The sequence below is a fragment of the Myotis yumanensis genome, unplaced genomic scaffold (assembly GCF_028538775.1).
Source record: "Myotis yumanensis isolate MYYU_CA2020_CCGP unplaced genomic scaffold, mMyoYum1.0.hap1 SCAF_2, whole genome shotgun sequence".
NCBI classification, from domain to species: Eukaryota; Metazoa; Chordata; class Mammalia; order Chiroptera; family Vespertilionidae; genus Myotis; species Myotis yumanensis.
Window position 1 is genome coordinate 123,339,292 of NW_027223753.1, and position 16,566 is coordinate 123,355,857.

The 16,566-nt window shown below is 40.1% G+C and overlaps 1 pseudogene; it reads left to right on the top strand.

The window, feature by feature from the left end:
* Nucleotides 1-15,240: 15,240 nt before the first annotated feature.
* LOC139002075 (V-type proton ATPase subunit G 1 pseudogene) lies at nt 15,241-15,771 on the top strand (annotated as a pseudogene).
* Nucleotides 15,772-16,566: the final 795 nt, after the last annotated feature.

Genomic DNA, 16,566 nt, shown 5'->3' on the forward strand with positions numbered 1-16,566 from the left:
TTTTCAAAGACTCTACTAAAAGAGCTAAAAGTTTTAAACAGATTCAAACTATGCCATATATTTAATCTGAGTCTATAGCATCTTTTAATCAGTCTTTTGAAATTCTCCAAAAACACGTCAAAATCCTTATGTCCCCTTTAAGCTGACAAGTATCAGGTTATATTATTATTTTATCTTAGAATTCAAAATGATATCTGACTTCCTTGTGGAAATTTAAAAGGCTTATATTTACTTATCTATACTAATAAAAGGGTAATATGCTAATTAGACCAGATAGACAAGATGTCTTCCGGACAAAGCCACAGTGGCAGAGGCCAAGGCAGAGTGGTTAGGGGTAATCGGGCAGGAAGGCAGGTGAGCGGTTAGGAGCCAGCAGTCCCAGATTGAGAGAGGGTTCAGGCTGGGCTGAGGGACCCCCCGACCCCCTCCCGTACACAAATTTTGTGCACCCAGCCTCTAGTATAATATAATATGAAGTGTGGAAAGTTAGATGTATTTGAGCTCAAATTCCTATAACCAAGTTTCCACACCACAGAAGGAGACATATAAGGAGGGTCTTGATTATATCTGGTTCCTCAGCTTGGGATAGATATTGTTATTAATACAGTGTACTCCTAATGCTCAGATTTTATCCTCATATTGCATCCTGCTTGTCCTAGGTCAAGTGGATTATTCCCTAATGCTTTACCTGAGTTCTATCACATCTCCATTCCTAGTGTCCATTCATTTGCTAAAGTTACCAGTGACTAGATCTGAGGTGAGTAGTGCTCCCCCCTCTCCACTCAGATCTAACTGGCACCTCAGAATGTGACCTTATTTATAAATAGGCTCTTTGCAGATATAATCTATTTCTCACCATTGAATTCTACAAGGATAGTCTATTAACATTTTAATTTTGGCTCCTTATTTTATTTTTAAGAGCTGCAATTTCTCCTAATTTCACTATTTATTTAATGACCATGTAACAATTAATTTTATATATTAACTTGACTAAACCATTTGGTCAAAGTGTGTTTGTGGGGTATTACTGGATAAGATTAATATTTGCATCAAAGAAAGAATAAAACAGTTTTCTTCCTTAATGTAGGTGGTCCGCATCCAATTAATTTAATACCTGAATCCAATAAAAAAAAAAAAGTCTGAATAAGAGGGAACTCTGCTTGCCTGACTGTTTGAGGTGGAACATTAGTTTTCTCCTGTCCTTGGACTGGAACTTACACCATCAGCTCTCCTGGTCCTCAAGCTTTCAGATTTAGACTGAAATTACATTAGTTTTCCTGGTTCTCCGCTTACTGCCTGACTGTAAATCTTGAAACTGCTCAGCCTCTAAGCCAATGTCTAAAAAACCTATCTGTCTATCGATCTCTATATCTCTATCTATCTATTTAGATGTCTATTTAGTCAGATAGAGAGATTGAGACATGACTGTACTTAGAGTCACCCAATTTTGGATTTACCTTTAATTATTCTATATCCTTAATTACTCTCTTGTTCCTCTTGCACACAATAAAGTTTGTCAAGCCTTTTAATTTTTCTCTTCCATTAAGCATCCTTTGACTATTATCAAAATACTCCAACTAGTCTCTCTTCTTTAGATATTCTGAACATGATAATAGCTGTGTAAATACAATTTTTAAAAAATAGAAGCCTATATATGGAAGTATATAGTACCCTAATAGTACTAAATGTAGGGAAGTTGTACAGTAAGTGGCATGTATAATGATTTTATAGAAGTTTAAGTAACAGTAGACCAAATTAAGCAAGTAAAATAAGTCAAGTACTCATTGTAAATGTGGAGGTTAAGTTATCTATTTAAAGATGCATAATATTGCCCTGGACAGTGTTGCTCAGTGGTTAAGTATCCACCCATGAACCAGGAGGTCACCATTCTTTGATTCCCGGTCGGGGGGGGCGGGGTTCAGGATGCAGCCCATCAATGACTCTCTCTCATCACTGATGTTTCTATCTCTCCTTCTCCCTTCATCTTTCTGAAATCAATAAAAAAAATAGTAAATAAATAAATAAATAAATAAATAAATAAAGATTCATAATATTTCAATGTCAGGGAAGGATGAGGAAAGAGCACTCTTGGTATTGAGCATATGAGCACAGATCCAGAATCAAGAGAATATTTACACAGGAAGTAACCTGCAAGAGAGAAATGGAGGGCTTGTTTTGAATAACAATTTATTTTAATTTGTTAAGAATAAAAATGTCCAGTTCATAATTTTGCATGGAATTCAAACAGTAGGGTTGATATGATAAAATTGGTGGTGGTGTGTTAGAACTGGTTACCTAAGAAAAGTGCTGTTTATTAGTGCTCTAGCAGGAGTATACAATACACATGATTGCTTGGAGAAAAGAAAAACTCGAAAAGAGCCTGGAAAGAGCTAGTTAAAAGCTTGCTGAACTGAGTCTCAAGTGATGATATCTGGATTAGTAGCAGAAAGTTAGTAAGGGAGGAAGGAAGAATATAGAGCAGTCTATAATTTTATTTTAACTGCTTCCAGATGCCATCCATTACAACAAATTAAAAAAAAATTAGAAGCTACCCAAGAACAATAGTTCTCAAGAGGAGCTGAACATGCCTTCAAAGGAGGAAGAAGGTGAAGAGATTAATTAGTTTAAGAACATGTATGCATGACCCATGAACACAGATGGCAGTGTGGTGATGGCCAGAGGGAGGAGGGTGGTGGAAGCTAGGTGGAAATGGGCAAGGGGGAGGGAAATGGGGAGCTCTGTAATAGTGTCAACACTAAAAATAAAGTTAAAAAAATATCTGGGGGATATTTTTGCATGGCACAATGAATAGACTGGAGAGTTGCCCTGGTATTTAGTGCAGGGAAGCAAGCATCCTAACGTCCCCTCATTGCAAGGGTAATCATATACAACAGAGAGATGTTACACCCAAATGTCAATAGTACTGCAGTGAAAAGCACTGACTACAGTGTTCTGAATTTGAAATGTATAAATGAGCTTTTGTAGATCAGGGTAACACTGGAAATTAGAATATGCTACTATCCTCTTTCTCTTAGGAACCAGCAGCATTCCCATGAAAATGTTAGCAATTGCTATTTCAAAGCACAATGGTGTTTGAGTGATAGTATATATAACTCAGTGATATTCAGGAATGCTGACAATTATAATCATAAATGGCTACAAAGGAAACTACCTAAAGAAAACAGAGAATATTTGGCCATAAAAGTTTAAGGTAATTTTATTGGCCACATAGTATTCATAAATCGAGTAATGTCACAGTCTATATCCAAACTTTAGCCTGCTTCCATATCACCAGGTAGGCCTATTAATGCATGTATTACTAGAGTTTCTGATTGTATAGTAGGTCCAGGACAGGGTTGAGAATTTTCATTTCTTACAAGTTGCAAGGTTTTGCTGAGTACTATTTGTATAGTGGGAGTGGGTGTGGGCAAGGGGACTGAAACAAAGAACAGCCTCTAAAAATGTTCTTGCCTTTGTTACCTGCTTAGATGGAAGAGGGGTGACACTGAGGTGTCTGGTAAAACATTACAATATCTTGGCTTACAAAATCTTTTGAACCTTTTTTTCTCTCAGACATAGACTATGACATTACTTGATTTACGAGTATTATGCTGCCAGAAAATCACCTCTTAAATTTTCATGGCCAAATTCTTATGGCCAAATGTTTTCTGTTTTCTTTGAATAAACTCCTTTGTTGTCATGTATTATTATGATAGTCAGAATTTCCTAATACCGTATATGCTGACCGAGAGTAATCTTGGAATCTTAGTGGTTCATGTTTATTTCTCATTTCTGTGCATGTAAACAAAGACCATCCAAATAAGAATAAACAAAAGCTATTTTTTGAGAGCTTTTTATAGCAAAGAAGTCAGCCACTATTATTTGGGTTTGCTCACACACACAGAGGAGAAAGCTTTACAGTGGAAAAGTTTTAAAATGAAAAATGGGGAGGCTTCAGGTATGGCCTGATTGGAAACTGTTGGCAGGGGGAAGCTGAAGAGGTTAACAAAGTGGTGTATCCGATGTGAGATTATGAATCAAGTGCTGGCTATTTGAGGCTGATTGCCTCAGAGGTTGTGGTGTGACTTCCTGGGCTGGTTGTTGCAGATTGTAGGTGAGAGTAGTGTTTTTATAAATGGTCTGGCTGTAGTTCATTTGTGTATTGGGTCTTTTTTTTCCATGCCTGTCAGCAGCTACATGTCTAGATCTACTGCTGTGGCTCTATCCCAAGCTGTATGTAGTTCTAGTCTCCTTCTTTCCTAGCCCCATGATTATTCTCCAGAGGGCACAGGAGCAAGAGCACTGCTGAAATCTAACAAATTCTTTAAAATCTTCTATTTAGGATGTAAAAGTCATGGGTCATGACTGTTCCCTGTTCTATTGTCCAAAGCAAGTCACATGACCAAGACCAAAGAAAATGAAAATAGGGAAAAAATAATTTTCAACACTATTACCATCTGTCAGAGCCACCAAAAAAAGGTCATGATTACAAAAGGAAAGGGGAACTGGAGCAGGATAATGGGTTATTACTGCATGCAGATAGAAATATTAGTGAAAACCGATTCTAAGGGATCTACCAGTGATATTTCTGCTACAATCCTACATCACAGGTTATCCATGTGAGTTAGTATTTGATTATTATATATTTGGTTACATATACTTATGTATTTTGATACATAATTAGAGAAATTTGAGGACTAATGGAAAATGTGGAACTATTCTAATGTGTTAATTTTTTCATGCATTCAGTTTATTTTGTTTTTCACATTATAAAGACCATTTTTACTTCTCTGGTACTGCGTTTCTCTATAAAAAAAAAATAATGTGTTAAATTATATTAAGTATATATTTGTAATATTTGTCTATATCTCTAGCAGACTAGGTCCAAGGCTTATATTTAACTAACTAGAGGCCCGGTGCACAAAATTTTGCACTAGGGGGGGATGGGGGGTCCCTCAGCCCGGCCTGTGCCCTCTCACAGTCTGGGACCCCTCAGGAGATAATGACCTGCTGGCTTAGGCCTGCTCCCGGGTGGCAGAGGGCAGGCCCAATCCCTAGGTGCAGCCCCTGGTCAGGCTCAGAGCAGGGCCGATTGGGGAGTTGGGGCGCTGCCCCCTGTCATGCACAGAGCAAGGCGGATCGGGAGGTTGCGATGCCACCCCTAGTCACGCTCAGGTTACAGCCGATTGGGGGGTTGGGGTACTGCCCCCTGTCACACTCAAGGCAGGGTCGATAGGGAAGTTGCGGCGTCACCCCTGTCATGCACAGATCAGGGCCGATCAGGGGGTTGAGGAGCTCCCCCCGTCACACACAGAGCAGGGCGGATCAGGGAGTTGGGGAGCTGCCCCCTGTCATGCACAGAGCAGGGCCCATAAGGGGGGTTGGGGCTCCGTACCCTGTCACACACAGAGCAGGGCCGATCCAGGGGTTGGGGAGCTCCCCCCTGTCACTCACAGAGTAGGGCCTATAGGGGAGTTGGGACACCGCCCTCTATCACCCACAGAGCAGGGCCGATCAGGGGGTTGGGGCACTGCCACTGTTACACTCAGGGCAGGGCTGATGGGGAGGTTATGGCTCTACCCCGTCACACACAGAGCAGGGCCCATGGGCGGGGGGGGGGGGGGGGGTTGGGGCGCCGCCCCCTATCACACACAGAGCTGCAGGGCGATCAGGGGGTTTGGGCGCTGCCCCCTGTCACGCTGATCCCGGTGCCGGAAGGCCTTGTGGCTCCACTGATCCCGGTGCTGGGAGGCATATTACCCTTTTACTATATAGAATAGAGGCCTGGTGCATGGGTGGGGGCCGGCTGGTTTACCCTGAAGGGTGTCCTGGATCAGGGTGGGGGTCCCCACTGGGGTGCCTGGCCAGTCTGGCTGAGGGGCTGAGGGCCGTTTTCAGGCTGGAGGGTGACTGAAGCTCCCAACGGCTCCTTTTTTTCTTTTCGTTTTTTTTATTCTGGGCCAGCTTTAGCTCTGAGGCCTCGGCTGCTGAAAGCAGGTTTCTGGCCTTTGTTTACCTTCTGTATTTGATACAATGTTGCGGTCCAGCTGGCTGAAGCTCAGCTGACTAAAGCAGGTTTCTGGGGTTTTGTTTAGCTTCTATATTTGCAACATAGTTGCTTAGAGTTGCAGCTGAGAGGCTGGCAAGTCAGGCGGGGAACGTTGGAGTTCACCGTCACTGGAGCAAGCAAGCCTCCCTGTTAGCTTTAAGCTGCCTGGCTGCCGGCCGCCATCTTGGCTGGCAGTTAATTTGCATAAGGATATGCTGATTAGCCAATGGGAAGGGTAGCGAATGTACGGCTAATTACCATGTTTCTCTTTTATTAGATAGGATGACTGTAAGCTTTAGTTATGGCCTTTATACAATTATAGACTTGAATTACGTGTTTTTCTTTCACTATTTGTGTATAAATTTAGTACCTTGGACAAGTATTTCCAGTACAAGTTTTGACACTTTCAAAATTTTTTCTTCTCTATTTTCTAAGTCCCTTAAGGCAACTTGATGTGATCAAATTACATATATATATAATATTTATATAAATTATATAATACATTTATATATTATATAATAAATATATTATATTTATTATATAATATTATATATACAGAGTGGCCAGATTATTATGACCACCTGATGTTTGTAGGCAAATTAGCTATAATTTCACGTTGAAGTTGCTAGAGGGCCAGACCATTATAAATAGGGAAGCAGGTTGTTTACCACGACAGTAGAAGTGGTTTTGTTCTGAAGATATAGGTAAACAACATGATTTAACAGCCTTTGAGCATGGGATATATATATTATTATGACCACCCCATCAGTACTTCATTGGGCCACTTTTTGCCTTCAATACTGTGGCGATTCTTCTTGGCATTGACTCCACGAGATGTTGAAAGGTGATGCGAAGAATCTGACACCATGCCTGATGAATAGCACTGTCCAGTTCTGTGAGATTTGAAGGTTGTGGAACCAGCTGCCTAATGGCTCTTTTAACTTTGTCCCACAAATGCTCAATTGGATTGAGATCTGGTGATTGTGGGGGCCACCTAAGCAAGGTAAAGTCTCCCTCATGTTCTTGAAACCACTCCTGCACAATATGAGCACCGTGGCATGGAGCATTGTCTTGTTGGAAGAAGCCATCTCCATTGGGATATGCCATCAACATGATAGGACGAACTTGATCAGCAACGATACTTAGGTATGTTGTGCTATTCAGATGTTGTTCCACACAAATTAAAGGGCCCAAATCATGCCAGGAAAACATGCCCCAAACCATAACACTGCCCCCACCAGCTTGAAGGGTTGTACTCATGCATGTGGGGTGCATGCTTTCATGCTGTTTCTGCCAAATTCTTACTCTGCCATCTTCATGATGCAACTGGAAACGTGATTCATTGGACCACATGACTTTTTTCCAATGCTCAGCTGTCCAATTCTTGTGTTCCTGTGCGAATTGGAGATGTTTTATCTTGGTAACTGCAGACAGCAAAGGTGTTCGAACAGGCCTTTGGTTTCCATATCCCATACAATGCAGTGTACGGCTAATTTGCCTACAAACGTCAGGTGGTCATAATAATCTGGCCACTCAGTATATATATTCACAATGTGACACAAGCCCTATACATATTAGGAGCTCAATAAATATTTGTTGAATAACTATGTAGATTAATGAATATTATCTAAAGAAAATAGTGCTGAAGATAGTTAAAAGATGTGCCCTTGTTGCATAGCTCACAATGAGAGAGGCTAGGCTTGACCTTGTAGTTCAGGATTTTTTCTACCACAGTGAACTATCTCTAGAATGAATGTTACTATAAAGACTATAATTAATGTGGTAAATATACATAGGTATAGAAGTTTATAAGATTATAAAATTAGCTGGAGATCTAGTTTCACTTGTATTTTATATAATATGTAATCATGTTGAAAAGGTCCTCTCCTGTACTGATTGAAATTTCTCTTTCATTTGAAAACTGGAAGAGATATTCAACCAGTTGAAAAGTGAAATGATTATTCAGGTATTTTTCAATTTCAGGTTCACAATTCTATACTCCACCTTGTGATACTATGGCTGAGATGCTGCAACTGTTCATTTCTCCTTTGCTAGATTTTACAAATATGTGGAACTAAAGGAAATTAGACAGCTGGTGAAGGACATAATGATTTGCTTCTGCATGCTTGGTTCCTATTTCTATTAGCATCATTTCAGCAAAGTATTTTTTCTTTCATCATTTATGGTATAATTTAGTACCTTGGACAAGTCTTTCCAGTACAAGTTTTGACACTTGCAAAATTTTGTCTTCTCTATTTTCTAAGTCTCTTAAGGCAGCTTGTTGTGATCTAATATATAGAATATGTTAGATTATATATACTCTCTGTAATTAATACCTCTGTATTACTCCAGAGAAGTATTCTTTTTTCTCTTTTTGCCGTTTTAGTATACCAATACCTATTTCTCCAATTCCTTTATTAAAATTTTTATGTTAAAATAGTGAGTGGTTCTGGTTTTTTTTTTTTTTTTCAGTGGACCCAGGGTAATAACAAAAGAGATTTAAATCAAGAATTGTTATCATGAAAAAGAAAAAACACACAAATGCAATTTTTATATTTCAGTAATCTGATGATTTTCCTTGTACACCTAGTTAAGACAAACTTCAGGTAGGAAATAGGAGTTTAGTAGAGGTTGGAATGAGAAAGAAAAATAAGTAAAGTCAGAATGAGAAGAAATGCAGAAAAGCAAGCCCAGGATTCTGTTCTCAGGGTGCTTAGGATAGCATAAAGGCACTGGTTGTCCACAACATGACACTAAAATAAATTACTTTTACTTTCCCAATTTTTTTTTTATTGGGTAGAGCCTATGTAAGCATAACTTGTAATATAAAAACTTAAATTATATAAAATGTAGAATATTAGAAAATTATAAATGAAAACTTCACTGTTACGGTAATATGAGGATTTAAAATCTGTAAAGTAGATGAGGAAAAAAACCCACATATACATTGTCATCTTCTGCCTTCCCAGGTACCCACCCATAATGTTGCCACATTGCTTTAGCCATCTTGCCAAAATCTTTGCTATTTTTTATATCTTTTTACAGTTTTCTTTATGCTCTTTTTTACATGAAGCACTCTTTCTATAACTCTTTGTGGATAACCAGTGCTTTTATGCTATCACTAGAGGCCCGGTGCATGAAAATTCATGCACTGGAGGGGGGTCCTCAGACTGGCCTGCTCCCGCTCACAGTCTGGGAGACCTCAGGGGTGAGATGTGACCCGGCGCTCAGGGGAAGGCAACACCCTCATCATACCTCTGCTGCTGCCACTGCCAGTAGCGCAAACCTCGGCTGGCCCTGGTTACCTGTGCCTTGGGCTGGCCCTGGGTGACTCGGGGGCTGAGGGGATTGGGGGACTCTGGAGGCAGGCGCCCCAGCAGGGCTGAGGGGACTGGGCGCTGCCATCTTGTGGCTGTGGGTGCCACCATTTTTGAGGGCATGGCTGCCCATTAGCATATTCCCTCCTTATTGGCTGTGGGCACCGCCATCTTTGAGGGCATGGCAGTCAATTAGCATATTCCCTCCTTATTGGCTGTGGGTGCCACCATATTTGCGATGGCATGAGGGTCAATTAGGATATTCCCTCTTTATTAGATAGGGTAATCACCTTGAGAACAGAATCCTGGGCTTGCTTTTCTGCATTTCTTCTCATTCTAACTTTACTTATTTTTCTTTCTCATCCCAACCTCTAACTCCTATTGTATTGGTAGGAGTTGTCCGCCAGTACAAATCCTATACATCTGCTAAGGCCCAGCTAAAGCTCAGTTTAAATGCCACCATCTGAGAGAAGTCTTCCCCACCCTCCAGTCAGTGTTACAGCTTCCTTTACTGGAATCCCACAGGCCTGATTAACATCCTTTGAAACACAGATATGTCTGATTCTAACACCAATTCCAATGTATGTGTGGGTGGGGGGATTCCCACACCAAGCAATTCTTTGACATCAGTTAGATGTCTTACAATTCATTTCAATTCTGACACTGAAGATAGCATCAGATCTCACAGTTTTAGAGCTCAGTCCTATAAGACTGTTCCCTCAACCCCACTTCAGACATCAACTGCAAGTCCAGATTGTCACCTGTGTACCTGATCAGAGGTTACAAAGATGCCCCTCTTTGGGTTCAATTAATTTACTAGAGCAGGTAGCAGGACAAAGAGAACATTCTACTCATTAGATGACAAGTTTACTGTAAAAAGATATAACTCAGGAACAGCCAGATGGAAGAGATGCATGATGGAGCAAGGCATATGGCTAGGGGCATGGAGCTTCCATGCCCTCTCCAAGCACCTTTGTGTGCTCACCAGCTGGAAGCTATCTAAACTTTATTATTATTTTTTTTGGGGGGGGTGGGGATGGGAGAAGTGTATGGAGGCTTCATTACAGGCATGATTGATTAAATCATTGTCCATCAGCTATTGAATTCACTCTCTAGGGCAGTGGTCGGCAAACTCTTTAGTCAACAGAGCCAAATATCAACAGTACAATGATTGAAATTTCTTTTGAGAGCCAAATTTTTTAAACTTAAACTATATAGGTAGGTACATTGTTATTAACTTAATTAGGGTACTCCTAAGGCTTAGGAAGAACCATACTCAAGGGGCCAAAGAGCTGCATGTGGCTCGCGAGCTGCAGTTTGCCAACCACGGCTCTAGGGCAACCAGCCCACACCTTTAGGTGCTTTCTAAACTTCACCTCATTAACATAAAAAATAGACCTTGTTCTTTTAATTCCCATGAAATGCTAAGAATTTTAGGAGCTATGTGCCAGGAACAAAAAACCCAAATATATATTAATCACAATATTACAATAATATATATATTATATATATATATGTATATGTAATATTGATGTAATATTAAAATATATACTATTGATTCTAATTATGTATCTGGCTATTATCAATATGATTGAGTTCTGTTATTGTAGGAAACATGCCTTATTTATCTATTCCTGAAACACTATCTGACATGTAGCTGGTATTTTATAATATTATATTAATAAGCAATAATCAATAGTGAAAAATTAAATTGCTTTATGGCCACTGGATAAGTATATTAACAAACTGTGTATATTAAAACTATGTATAACACAGCAAGTATATAAAGTTTTCCATGTTTCGCTAACAGTTCAGGTTTCCTTTAAGCTATTTTCTCTTTACACAGAGATGTGTCCATTTTAAAGCTAGGATTTGGGCCTAGTAATTTGATCAGGTATTAAAAAAAGAAGACAATAGTTTATTTGATTATGTATTTTGAAATATACTTTATATAGGCTATTAAATTGTATATGCAATAGATATTCATTATATCCTTGTCTTCTTTTTCAGAATATTTCTTATTTAACATTTCTTATTTCTTATTTCTTATACCAACTTTGTTTAGAAAAACAAATCCGGGTCCCAGTACCCCCCTCCCCCACCCCAGACATAACTTAAATAACTTAGAGACAGAGCTGAGGGTCGGGCAGGTGTGGAGGAAGCACCCACTACAGCCTCCTCAGAGCCCGCTTCTTGTCCGTCTTCTTCTTGGCCACCAGCTTCTTGTCCCACTCTCCTGCGTGTTTCTTGGCCATGGGTACCTCACCCCCTCCTGGGCCCCCAGGAGCCACAGGGTCGGTGGAGGAGGCCAAGGCTGCACTGGCCAGAGAGCGACTGGCCTCTCGCCTCCCGCGGCTGGGCCTATTAGCTCCCCCGTGGATCTCCATGAGCAGACTCCTCCCACCCCCTCAATTTTTTGACTCCTCAACTAGACTATAAATTTGCTCTAGGTTTAACATCTCAACCACAGGGGTTATTCCAATATATAATCAAAAGTACATAAAAGAGCCAATAAAATATTATTTTATGATCCCTCTAAATTCTAGAGAAAGTATAGTTTTATTTATATATATATTTATATATTATTTATTTATATTTATTTATTTGTTTATTTATTTATTTATTTTGGTGATCAGGAGATTCAATAACTAGGTCTGACTGAATATGCCCATGCATTTGAAGAGCCTAGGTTGCAGGCTCCTCCCCAGCCTGGGCCCTGGTCTGGGCTTGTGCAGGACGCAACTAACCAATGTGTTTCTCTCACATCAATATTTCTCTCTGTCTTTCCCTCTGTCTTCTACTCTCCCTAAAAATCAATGGAAAAATATCCTCCAGTGAGGATTAAAAAAAAAAGGAAGGTTTCTCAAAATATCATTTGATCACTTGGATATAGTGATGCCTAAATCTTCTAACTAACTCAATGCCAAACCTTTGTTGTTAAGTTATTTTATAAGTTTTTTGCTGGGGTTGAACTGCTTTGAGTTTGTCCTAGCTTGGACTATAATGATCTTGATCACACTTTCCCTTACTTCTGTTCATCAGCATGGTTCTTTGAGAATTTATAACATAGTTACTATTGTTAGCAGTGGATAAACAGCACCAGGTGCTAGACCTCAGTTCAACAAATTCAGTTCTTGAGTTCTGGCTAAGAGAAGAATTCAAAGTCAATTTTCAAATTATAAGAGAAAGTTTATTTTAAAAGTTACAGAGATAGCAGTAGGGCCCTTGGAGCTTAGGAGAAAGGGAGAAAAGAAAGAGGAGGGGCCAGAGTTAGCTCCAGAAGAGAGAGGGCACACCTGAGAAAGAAAGGGGTGGGGAAAGGCTCTGGCTTGCTTTATAGAGCCCCACAGGGTCCTCTGTCCTATCTTGAGGGCTTTTATCTAGAGGTCTCAGTGGAGGATTTCAATAGGTTATTCATCAGCTTTCCTAATTTGTCTCCCCAGGGTCATGGTCTCCACAGAGTAGTTGGTATCAATGGGTCATTAGTCAATATAGCTGGTCCTGATGTCAGCCACAGTGTCACTCTACCTGATTTTGCTGCTTCTCTGAGCTGGGAGATGAAAAACAGCTAAAGTGTAGATATAATCTTCCAGGGGTTAGGAAATGGACTGTGCAAGAACTTGTTGTTTTGCAAATAGCTAGGCACTTGTGGCTCTCCACCCTGGGGAACTTCTGCACCTGGCCTATGGCTCCTACTCTGCTCATGAGTGCCAAAAGAAATACTGGAATATTATTTCACATTCTGTAACATGGTTATAAAAATTAAAAATCTATAACTCAGATTTCTCTAATATACTAAATGTATATTAACATAATCACCAAAGGATTCCAAAATAGTGACAGATTAAGTAGAAGCTGCATTGACACACTCCCTGGACCAAACTGGAATTACAACTAAAATACAGAAAAACTGTTCTCAAGAATCAACTGAAGACTAGCTGGAGAGAACCCTGATAACCAAGGACAGAAAATGGAGACCACATAAAGACTGGTAGTCAGTGAGGAGATGCAAAATGGCTGGCCACGCTCCCACAGCCAGCTGAAGTTCTACAGGGCTATCTCAGCTGTGGGGGTTTCCTACTGAGAACTATGGGGTATAAACCCCAAGCTGAGCTCTGGAGCCCAGAGCACCAGAACTGAGAAATGTGCCCACATAACATCTGGCTGAGAAAAGCATCAGGGTTGTTGTCTGCCAGGGAGACATGGCTGGAAATGCAGACACCTTTTTAAAGGGCGAAGACACAACATTTTATGTGCAGCCACTCACCTTGGGCTCTGGCAGAGGGAGCGTAAAGGACTGGAGCTGTGTGAGAAGAAACAAGGATTAGGGGCTCTGGGATTAGACTATAAAAGGCAGATACTCCAGTTCCTTGTGATGAGTTATTACCTCATGCTGCAAAGAACATCTTTCTCTGGTGACCTTGGCTATCCAGGTAGTTTTCATGGGAGGAATGGCAGTTGCCCCACCCTATAGTAAAACCCCTGGTACCACCCTGTGGAGATTCTGAGGCCCATTAAGAGACTGAGAATAACAATCAGCCTACAGGAAAAAGCAATTGCCCCACCCTATTTTAAAACCTCTCACCTCACCCTATGGTTGACAGCCTGAGGATAATAAAGACTGAATACAATCAGACTGTAGGCAGAGGTGGGTCTCTGGAGGCCTTGAGCCTTTGTCTTATTTAATTCAGTGCCTGGAGCTAGGAAAAGCAGACCATGGAGCGCATCTTGGTCTTTTCCAAAGGCACCCCACTCCAGAAGAGGGAGCCACAAGCTGTGGGTTGCTGATAGCTCCAAACAGGGTGCTCAGGGCTAGTCAAAAACAACATCTGACACTGCCCTGCACTAGAGATTGAGAGGCATACCAGATCTATGTAATACATAAACACAAACACAAACAGGAAGCCAAAATAAGGAGACAAAAACATAGGCCCTAAATGAAAAAACAAGAGGATTCACCAGAAGAAGATCTAAATGAAATGGAGGTAAGAAATTAATCAGACAAGAGTTCAGAAAAATGATGGCAAAGATGCTCAACAGCATGAGATAAAACATAGTAACTATGAAGAATGACATAGCACTAATAAATAACTCAGTGGAAGGAATACTCAGCAGATTAGGGAAATCCAAGAACTGGATCTGTGAATTAGAAGACATGGTAGAAAAAAATCAGTTAATCAGAGAACAAAACACACACACACACACACACACACACACACACACACACACCACAATGAAAAAACAGGAGGATAGTTTAAGGAAGCTGTGGGACAACATGAAGTGTAACAATATTCACATGGTAGGAGTCTCAGAGGGGGAAAAAAAGTGAGCAAGGTTAGAGAACCACTTTGAAGAAATAATGGCAGAAAACTTCCTAATTTGGTGTTAGAAAAATGTACACAGGTTCAGGAGGCACAGAGAGTCCCAAGCAAGAAGAACACAAACAGATCCACACCCAGATACATCATAATTACAATGCCAAAAAAATAAAAAAAAGAGAGCTTCTTAAAGGCAGCAAGAGAAAAGCAGTTTGTTCCTATAAAGGAGCTCCCATAAAGCTGTCAGCTGATTTCTCATCAGAAATTCTATAGGCCAGAAGGGAATGGCATGAAGTATTCAAAGTAATGAAAAGCAAGAGTCTGAAACCAGGATTACTATATCCAACAAGGCTATCATTCAAAATAGATGGTGAAATAAAGTGCTCCCCAGACAAAAGAAAAGGGGGAGGCGGGGCTAAAGGAGTTTATCACCACCAAACCAGCACTGCAAGAAATGCTAAAGGGACTGCTGTAATGAGAAGAAGAAATAAATATATAGAGAAACATAGGCATAAAGAATTAAAATGGAGGCTGCTCTCCTCTTGGGGGTCGCCACCGCCATGGCCAGTCAGTCGCAGGGCATCCAGCAGCTGCTGCAGGCTGAGAAGCGGGCTGCCGAGAAGGTGTCCGAGGCCCGCAAGCGAAAGAACCGGTGGCTGAAGCAGGCCAAAGAAGAGGCTCAGGCTGAAATTGAACAGTACCACCTGCAGAGGGAGAAGGAATTCAAGGCCAAGGAAGCTGCGGCTCTGGGATCCCACGGCAGTTGTAGCACTGAAATGGAGAAGGAAACCCAGGAGAAAATGCTCATCCTCCAGACCTACTTCCGGCAGAACAGGGATGAAGTCCTGGACAACCTCTTGGCCTTTGTCTGTGACATCCGGCCAGAAATCCATGAAAACTACCGCATAAGTGGATAGTAAAGAAGAAAGAAGCACCTGTTCTATGGGTTGGCATCTTATATGCCTCCATGGAATATGAAGCTTTTGCAAAGCTTGAGTTACAATCTTGTGAAAAGGCATTAAATTATTTCTGTGTACTGTATAGTAGGTCCTTTTGCTTTTGGGAGAACAGCAAATCTAGTTTCTTTCTATAAACTTAGAGTAGAGTTTTTCCAAAGATTTCATCTTTTTACCTCATATTTCTTAGAAAGTTAATGAGTATACTTTGTCTGTTTTTCTATGCCTTTTAACTGAAGCAACATATAAATATATATAACAATACTGTCTTTTTCTTTCTTAGACATGGTAAGAAACATTTTTTTTTTTAAGAAAGAAAGGGATTAAATTAATTTTTTCCCTTAAGCTTTCTTGAAGGTCAGGGGCTTTATCTATGAAAAAGTAGTAAATAGTTGTTTGTAACCTGTGTAAAGCAGCAGCCAGCCTTAAAATAAGAGTAGTCCTTTCTGGTGAAGGGTTAGAACAATGAATAGTGGTATAATTGTTTGGGCTGCTTTTAGTATTAATCCAAATTACTAGATGATAGAATTCAAGAACTTGTTACATGTTGTTATTTGGTGTACTGATAATCATTTAAAAGTAAAGACTTTGTTGAAGAGAATAAAAAAGAAAAAAGAAAAAAAAGAATAAAATGGTAAAAGTATGAATATGTATTAATACTTAATGTACTTAAATGTAAATGGATTAAATGCTCCAATTGGAACACAAAAAGTAGCTGAATGGATAAAAAAACATGACCTAAATATATGCTGTCTACAAGAAACCCACCTTGGAAAAAAAGACTCACACAGGAAGAGAGAGATGAGATGGAAACATTTTCCATGTAAATGGAGAATAAAACAACAACCTGGGGTGGCAATACTAATAATAGTTTTCAAAATGAAGGCTATCACAAGAGACAATAAAACTCACTACATAATTCTAAA